Source organism: Oncorhynchus keta, unplaced genomic scaffold (genome assembly GCF_023373465.1).
Source record: "Oncorhynchus keta strain PuntledgeMale-10-30-2019 unplaced genomic scaffold, Oket_V2 Un_contig_15718_pilon_pilon, whole genome shotgun sequence".
Classification (NCBI taxonomy): Eukaryota; Metazoa; Chordata; class Actinopteri; order Salmoniformes; family Salmonidae; genus Oncorhynchus; species Oncorhynchus keta.
In genome coordinates, this window is record NW_026279473.1 from 64,933 (window position 1) to 75,000 (window position 10,068).

At 40.5% G+C, this 10,068-nt stretch overlaps 1 protein-coding gene across 1 annotated transcript in view; it reads right to left on the reverse strand.

Moving 5' to 3' along the window:
* LOC118379582 (alpha-N-acetylgalactosaminide alpha-2,6-sialyltransferase 5-like) overlaps positions 1–10,068 on the reverse strand; it is a 69,755-nt gene that overhangs the window by 38,423 nt on the left and 21,264 nt on the right. The window lies entirely within an intron of this gene.

Below are 10,068 nucleotides of genomic sequence, written 5' to 3' on the forward strand. Positions count from 1 at the left end.
TACTGTTACCTACTGTTACCTATGTTTACCTACTGTTACCTATGTTTACCTACTGTTACCTATGTTTACCTACTGTTACCTACTGTTACCTATGTTTACCTACTGTTACCTATGTTTACCTATGTTTACCTACTGCTACCTATATTTACCTATGTTTACCTACTGTTACCTACTGCTACCTATGTTTACCTACTGTTACCTATGTTTACCTACTGTTACCTACTGTTACCTATGTTTACCTACTGTTACCTATGTTTACCTATGTTTACCTACTGCTACCTATATTTACCTATGTTTACCTACTGTTACCTACTGCTACCTATGTTTACCTACTGTTACCTACTGCTACCTATGTTTACCTACTGTTACCTACTGTTACCTATGTTTACCTACTGTTACCTATGTTTACCTACTGTTACCTATGTTTACCTACTGTTACCTATGTTTACCTACTGTTACCTATGTTTACCTACTGTTACCTACTGTTACCTATGTTTACCTACTGTTACCTACTGTTACCTATGTTTACCTACTGTTACCTATATTTACCTATGTTTACCTACTGTTACCTATGTTTACCTACTGTTACCTATGTTTACCTACTGTTACCTATGTTTACCTACTGTTACCTACTGTTACCTACTGTTACCTACTGTTACCTATGTTTACCTACTGTTACCTACTGTTACCTATGTTTACCTACTGTTACCTACTGTTTGTTACCTGTTTACCTACTGTTACCTACTGTTATGTTTACCTACTGTTACCTACTGTTACCTACTGTTACCTACTGTTACCTACTGTTACCTATGTTTACCTACTGTTACCTATGTTTACCTACTGTTACCTATGTTTACCTACTGTTACCTATGTTTACCTACTGTTACCTATGTTTACCTACTGTTACCTACTGTTACCTATGTTTACCTACTGTTACCTACTGTTACCTATGTTTACCTACTGTTACCTATATTTACCTATGTTTACCTACTGTTACCTACTGTTACCTATGTTTACCTACTGTTACCTATGTTTACCTACTGTTACCTATGTTTACCTACTGTTACCTACTGTTACCTATGTTTACCTACTGTTACCTATGTTTACCTACTGTTACCTACTGTTACCTATGTTTACCTACTGTTACCTATGTTTACCTATGTTTACCTACTGTTACCTACTGTTACCTATGTTTACCTACTGTTACCTATGTTTACCTACTGTTACCTATGTTTACCTACTGTTACCTACTGTTACCTATGTTTACCTACTGTTACCTATGTTTACCTATGTTTACCTACTGTTACCTATATTTACCTATGTTTACCTACTGTTACCTACTGCTACCTATGTTTACCTACTGTTACCTATGTTTACCTACTGTTACCTACTGGTACCTATGTTTACCTACTGTTACCTATGTTTACCTATGTTTACCTACTGTTACCTATGTTTACCTACTGTTACCTACTGTTACCTATGTTTACCTACTGTTACCTACTGTTACCTATGTTTACCTACTGTTACCTATATTTACCTATGTTTACCTACTGTTACCTACTGTTACCTATGTTTACCTACTGTTACCTATGTTTACCTACTGTTACCTATGTTTACCTACTGTTACCTACTGTTACCTATGTTTACCTACTGTTACCTACTGTTACCTATGTTTACCTACTGTTACCTATGTTTACCTACTGTTACCTACTGTTACCTATGTTTACCTACTGTTACCTACTGTTACCTATGTTTACCTACTGTTACCTACTGTTACCTACTGTTACCTACTGTTACCTACTGTTACCTACTGCTTCCTATGTTTACCTACTGTTATCTACTGTTACCTATGTTTACCTACTGTTACCCACTGTTACCTATGTTTACCTACTGTTACCTATGTTTACCTACTGTTACCTATGTTTACCTATGTTTACCTACTGTTACCTACTGTTACCTATGTTTACCTACTGTTACCTACTGTTACCTACTGTTACCTATGTTTACCTATGTTTACCTATGTTTACCTATGTTTACCTACTGTTACCTATGTTTACCTACTGTTACCTATGTTTACCTATGTTTACCTATGTTTACCTATGTTTACCTATGTTTACCTACTGTTACCTATGTTTACCTACTGTTACCTATGTTTACCTATGTTTACCTATGTTTACCTATGTTTACCTACTGTTACCTATGTTTACCTACTGTTACCTACTGTTACCTATGTTTACCTACTGTTACCTATGTTTACCTATGTTTACCTACTGTTTACCTATATTTACCTATGTTTACCTACTGTTACCTACTGCTACCTATGTTTACCTACTGTTACCTACTGCTACCTATGTTTACCTACTGTTACCTACTGTTACCTATGTTTACCCTACCTATGTTTACCTACTGTTACCTATGTTTACCTACCTACCTATGTTTACCTACTGTTACCTATGTTTACCTACTGTTACCTACTGTTACCTATGTTTACCTACTGTTACCTATGTTTACCTATGTTTACCTACTGTTACCTACTGTTACCTATGTTTACCTACTGTTACCTATGTTTACCTACTGTTACCTATGTTTACCTACTGTTACCTATGTTTACCTACTGTTACCTACTGTTACCTATGTTTACCTACTGTTACCTATGTTTACCTATGTTTACCTACTGTTACCTACTGTTACCTATGTTTACCTACTGTTACCTATGTTTACTACTACTGTTACCTATGTTTACCTACTGTTACCTATGTTTACCTACTGTTACCTACTGTTACCTACTGTTTACCTACTGTTACCTACTTTACCTATGTTTACCTACTGTTACCTATGTTTACCTACTGTTACCTATGTTTACCTACTGTTACCTATGTTTACCTACTGTTACCTATGTTTACCTACTGTTACCTACTGTTACCTATGTTTACCTACTGTTACCTATGTTTACCTATGTTTACCTAGTGTTACCTACCTATATTTACCTATGTTTACCTACTGTTACCTACTGCTACCTATGTTTACCTACTGTTACCTATGTTTACCTACTGTTACCTATGTTTACCTACTGTTACCTACTGTTACCTATGTTTACCTACTGTTACCTATGTTTACCTACTGTTACCTACTGTTACCTATGTTTACCTACTGTTACCTATGTTTACCTATGTTTACCTACTGTTACCTACTGTTACCTATGTTTACCTACTGTTACCTATGTTTACCTACTGTTACCTATGTTTACCTACTGTTACCTACTGTTACCTATGTTTACCTACTGTTACCTATGTTTACCTATGTTTACCTACTGTTACCTATATTTACCTATGTTTACCTACTGTTACCTACTGCTACCTATGTTTACCTACTGTTACCTATGTTTACCTACTGTTACCTACTGGTACCTATGTTTACCTACTGTTACCTATGTTTACCTATGTTTACCTACTGTTACCTATATTTACCTATGTTTACCTACTGTTACCTCTGCTACCTATGTTTACCTACTGTTACCTACTGTTACCTATGTTTACCTACTGTTACCCTATTTACCTATGTTTACCTACTGTTACCTACTGTTACCTATGTTTACCTACTGTTACCTATGTTTACCTACTGTTACCTATGTTTACCTACTGTTACCTACTGTTTACCTATGTTTACCTACTGTTACCTACTGTTACCTAGTCTGTTTACCTACTGTTACCTATGTTTACCTACTGTTACCTACTGTTACCTATGTTTACCTACTGTTACCTACTGTTACCTATGTTTACCTACTGTTACCTACTGTTACCTACTGTTACCTACTGTTACCTACTGCTTCCTATGTTTACCTACTGTTATCTACTGTTACCTATGTTTACCTACTGTTACCTACTGTTACCTATGTTTACCTACTGTTACCTATGTTTACCTACTGTTACCTATGTTTACCTATGTTTACCTACTGTTACCTACTGTTACCTATGTTTACCTACTGTTACCTACTGTTACCTACTGTTTACCTACTGTTACCTATGTTTACCTATGTTTACCTATGTTTACCTGCTGTTTACCTACTGTTACCTATGTTTACCTACTGTTACCTATGTTTACCTATGTTTACCTATGTTTACCTATGTTTACCTGTGTTTACAGACTACTGTTACCTATGTTTACCTACTGTTACCTATGTTTACCTGCTGTTACCTATGTTTACCTATGTTTACCTACTGTTACCTATGTTTACCTACTGTTACCTACTGTTACCTATGTTTACCTACTGTTACCTATGTTTACCTATGTTTACCTATGCTACCTATATTTACCTATGTTTACCTACTGTTACCTACTCTACCTATGTTTACCTACTGTTACCTACTGCTACCTATGTTTACCTACTGTTACCTACTGTTACCTATGTTTACCTACTGTTACCTATGTTTACCTACTGTTACCTATGTTTACCTACTGTTACCTATGTTTACCTACTGTTACCTATGTTTACCTACTGTTACCTACTGTTACCTATGTTTACCTACTGTTACCTATGTTTACCTATGTTTACCTACTGTTACCTACTGTTACCTATGTTTACCTACTGTTACCTATGTTTACCTACTGTTACCTATGTTTACCTACTGTTACCTATGTTTACCTACTGTTACCTACTGTTACCTACTGTTACCTACTGCTACCTATGTTTACCTACTGTTACCTACTGTTACCTCTGCTGTTACCTACTGTTTACCTACTGTTTGTTACCTGTTTACCTACTGTTACCTCTCAGTTAGCTATGTTTACCTACTATTACAGTCTGTTACCTACTGTTACCTACTGCTACCTATGTTTACCTACTGTTACCTGTACCTACTCAGTTACCTATGTTTACCTACTGTTACCTATGTTTACCTACTGTTACCTATGTTTACCTACTATTACCTAGTCTGTTACCTATGTTTACCTACTCAGTTACCTATGTTTACCTATGTTTACCTAGTGCTACCTATATTTACCTATGTTTACCTACTGTTACCTACTGCTACCTATGTTTACCTACTTACCTGTGTTTACAGACATATTCACCTATGTTTACCTACTGTTACCTACTGTTACCTATGTTTACAGACATATTACCTATGTTTACCTACTGTTACCTGCTGTTACCTATGTTTACCTACTGTTACCTATGTTTACCTATGTTTACCTACTATTACCACTGTACCTATGTTTACCTACTGTTACCTATGTTTACCTACTGTTACCTATGTTTACCTACTGTTACCTACTGTTACCTATGTTTACCTACTGTTACCTAGTTTACCTATGTTTACCTAGCTGCTACCTATATTTACCTATGTTTACCTAGTCTGTGTACCTACTCTACCTGTGTTTACCTACTGTTACCTATGTTTACCTACTGTTACCTACTGTGTACCTATGTTTCCCACTGTTACCTGTTTACCTATGTTTACCTACTGCTACCTAGAGCTGTGTTTACAGACATATTCAGTCTCTCCCTATCCCTCTGCTGTCCCTACTGTTACCATATTCTGTTACCTATGTTTACCTACTGTTACCATATTTACCTATGTTTACCTACTGCTGTCCCTACTGTTAGCTGTGTTTACAGACTACTGTTACCTATCCCAGTTTACCTACTGTTACCTATGTTTACCCAGTCTGCTGTCCCCTCAGAGCTGTGTTTACAGACATGTTAGTCTATGTTTACCCAGTCTGCTGTACCTCTCAGAGCTGTGTTTACAGACATATTCATGTTTACCTACTGTTCCCCTACTGTTACCTATGTTTACCTACTGTTCCCTCTGTTACCTATGTTTACCTACTATTACCTACTGTTATCCCAGTCTGCTGTCCCTCTGTTACCTACTTCCTCAGAGCTGTGTTTACCTACATATTCAGTCTACTCCCTTCCTATGTTTACCTACTGTTATCTACTGTTACCTATGTTTACCTCAGAGCTGTGTTTACAGACATATTACCTATGTTTACCTACTGTTACCTATGTTTACCTATGTTTACCTACTGTCCCTCTGTTAGCTGTGTTTACAGACATATTCAGTCTCTCCCTATCCCAGTCTGCTGTACCTACTCAGTTACCTATGTTTACAGACTATTCAGTTTACCTATGTTTACCTATGTTTCCCTACTGTTACCTGTGTTTACAGACATATTAGTCCTCCCTTTACCTATGTTTACCTCATGTTTAGCTGTGTTTACAGACTATGTTTACCTATGTTTACCTATGTTTACCTACTGTTACCTGTGTTTACCTACTGTTACCTATGTTTACCTCTCAGTTTAGCTGTGTTTACAGACATATGTTTACCTACTGTTTACCTACTGCTGTCCCTCTCAAAGCTGTGTTAACCAGAAACAGATGCTGTCATTCCTCTCAAGCTGAAAGCTGACAGAATATGGCTCAATACAATTCAGTGTAGTCTATTCTCAGGCCAGTCTGCTGCAAGGCAGTCCTCAAACAAGCTGTCCCTCTCAGAGCTGTGTTTACAGCCAATTCAGTCAACTCCCTATCCCAGTCTGTCTGTCCTGTCACAGCTGTGTTTATCAGACATCATTCATTCTCCCTATCCCAGTCTGCTGTCCTCTCAGAGCTGTGTTTACAGACATCAAGACATTTACCCAGTCTGCTGTCCCTCTCAGAGCTGTGGCCCATAGTCTGCTGTCCTCTCAGAGCTGTGTTTACAGACATATTCAGTCTCTCCCTATCCCAGTCTGCTGTCAAAGACTCTCAGGCTGTGTTTACAGACATATTCAGTCTCTCCCTATCCCAGTCTGCTGTCCCTCTCAGAGCTGTGTTTACAGACATATTCAGTCTCTCCCTATCCCAGTCTGCTGTCCCTCTCAGAGCTGTGTTTACAGACATATTCAGTCTCTCCCTATCCCAGTCTGCTGTCCCTCTCAGAGCTGTGTTTACAGACATATTCAGTCATATTCAGTCTCTCCCTATCCCAGTCTGCTGTCCCTCTCAGAGCTGTGTTTACAGACATATTCAGTCTCTCCCTATCCCAGTCTGCTGTCCTCTCAGAGCTGTGTTTACAGACATATTCAGTCTCTCCCTATCCCAGTCTGCTGTCCCTCAGAGCTGTGTTTACAGACATATTCAGTCTCTCCCTATCCCAGTCTGCTGTCCCTCTCAGAGCTGTGTTTACAGACATATTCAGTCTCTCCCTATCCCAGTCTGCTGTCCTCTCAGAGCTGTGTTTACAGACATATTCAGTCTCTCCCTATCCCAGTCTGCTGTCCCTCTCAGAGCTGTGTTTACAGACATATTCAGTCTCTCCCTATCCCAGTCTGCTGTCCCTCTCAGAGCTGTGTTTACAGACATATTCAGTCTCTCCCTATCCCAGTCTGCTGTCCCTCTCAGAGCTGTGTTTACAGACATATTCAGTCTCTCCCTATCCCAGTCTGCTGTCCCTCTCAGAGCTGTGTTTACAGACATATTCAGTCTCTCCCTATCCCAGTCTGCTGTCCTCTCAGAGCTGTGTTTACAGACATATTCAGTCTCTCCCTATCCCAGTCTGCTGTCCCTCTCAGAGCTGTGTTTACAGACATATTCAGTCTCTCCCTATCCCAGTCTGCTGTCCCTCTCAGAGCTGTGTTTACAGACATATTCAGTCTCTCCCTATCCCAGTCTGCTGTCCTCTCAGAGCTGTGTTTACAGACATATTCAGTCTCTCCCTATCCCAGTCTGCTGTCCCCTCAGAGCTGTGTTTACAGACATATTCAGTCTCTCCCTATCCCAGTCTGCTGTCCTCTCAGAGCTGTGTTTACAGACATATTCAGTCTCTCCCTATCCCAGTCTGCTGTCCCTCTCAGAGCTGTGTTTACAGACATATTCAGTCTCTCCCTATCCCAGTCTGCTGTCCCTCTCAGAGCTGTGTTTACAGACATATTCAGTCTCTCCCTATCCCAGTCTGCTGTCCCTCTCAGAGCTGTGTTTACAGACATATTCAGTCTCTCCCTATCCCAGTCTGCTGTCCCCTCTCAGAGCTGTGTTTACAGACATATTCAGTCTCTCCCTATCCCAGTCTGCTGTCCCTCTCAGAGCTGTGTTTACAGACATATTCAGTCTCTCCCTATCCCAGTCTGCTGTCCCTCTCAGAGCTGTGTTTACAGACATATTCAGTCTCTCCCTATCCCAGTCTGCTGTCCCTCTCAGAGCTGTGTTTACAGACATATTCAGTCTCTCCCTATCCCAGTCTGCTGTCCCCTCAGAGCTGTGTTTACAGACATATTCAGTCTCTCCCTATCCCAGTCTGCTGTCCTCTCAGAGCTGTGTTTACAGACATATTCAGTCTCTCCCTATCCCAGTCTGCTGTCCCTCTCAGAGCTGTGTTTACAGACATATTCAGTCTCTCCCTATCCCAGTCTGCTGTCCCTCTCAGAGCTGTGTTTACAGACATATTCAGTCTCTCCCTATCCCAGTCTGCTGTTTACAGACATATTCAGTCTCTCCCTACTCCCAGTCTGCTGTCCCCCTCAGAGCTGTGTTTACAGACATAGAGCTGTGTTTACAGACATATTCAGTCTCTCCCTATCCCAGTCTGCTGTCCCTCTCAGAGCTGTGTTTACAGACATATTCAGTCTCTCCCTATCCCAGTCTGCTGTCCCTCTCAGAGCTGTGTTTACAGACATATTCAGTCTCTCCCTATCCCAGTCTGCTGCCCCCTCAGAGCTGTGTTTACAGACATATTCAGTCTCTCCCTATCCCAGTCTGCTGTCCCTCTCAGAGCTGTGTTTACAGACATATTCAGTCTCTCCCTATCCCAGTCTGCTGTCCCTCTCAGAGCTGTGTTTACAGACATATTCATTCTCTCCCTATCCCAGTCTGCTGTCCCTCTCAGAGCTGTGTTTACAGACATATTCAGTCTCTCCCTATCCCAGTCTGCTGTCCCTCTCAGAGCTGTGTTTACAGACATATTCAGTCTCTCCCTATCCCAGTCTGCTGTCCCTCTCAGAGCTGTGTTTACAGACATATTCATTCTCTCCCTATCCCAGTCTGCTGTCCTCTCAGAGCTGTGTTTACAGACATATTCAGTCTCTCCCTATCCCAGTCTGCTGTCCCTCTCAGAGCTGTGTTTACAGACATATTCAGTCTCTCCCTATCCCAGTCTGCTGTCCTCTCAGAGCTGTGTTTACAGACATATTCAGTCTCTCCCTATCCCAGTCTGCTGTCCCCTCTTGCTCTGTCACCTATGTGTCAATACGTTTATGTCTGGGAGAACAAGCACAGGAGAATAAATTGGACATTTCATTGAGTGATGCACTGCTGCTCACATCACCAGAAGGATGAATCAATACCCTCCATCCTGTGTTTGTGTATATGTATGTGTGTGTATATGTATGTATGTGTTTGTATGTGTGTGTGTGTTTATGTGTGTATGTGTGTGTGTATATATCTGTGTATACATGTGTGTGTGTTTATGTGTGCGTGTGTGTATATGTGTGTGTGTGTGTATATATGTATATATGTGTGTATATGTGTGTGTGTGTGTGTATGTGTGTTGATGTGTGTGAATCCTCATTTAATCAGACAGGCTCACTCAGTGCATATTGACATTTCAAACTCAGAGAACATGTTTCTTCTGCTTGGCTTGGCAAGTGTTATTAAATATGGATGACTCATTCAGAATATTTATGGCAAAGTCTGTCTGTCTGTCTGTCTGTCTGTCTGTCTGTCTGTCTGTCTGTCTGTCTGTCTCCTACTACTGTCTGTCTGTCTGTCTGTCTGTCTGTCTGTCTGTCTGTCTGTCTGTCTGTCTGTCTGTCTGTCTGTCTGTCTGTCTGTCTGTCTGTCTGTCTGTCTGTCTGTCTGTCTGTCTGTCTGTCTGTCTGTCTGTCTGTCTGTCTGTCTGCCTGCCTGCCTGCCTGCCTGCCTGCCTGTATTCATCGACCTGGCCAAAGCTTTCGACTCTGTCAATCACTACATTCTTATCGGCAGACTCAACAGCCTTGGTTTCTCAAATGATTGCCTCTCCTGGTTCACCAACGACTTCTCAGACAGAGTTCAGTGTGTCAAATCGGAGGGCCTGTTGTCCAGAC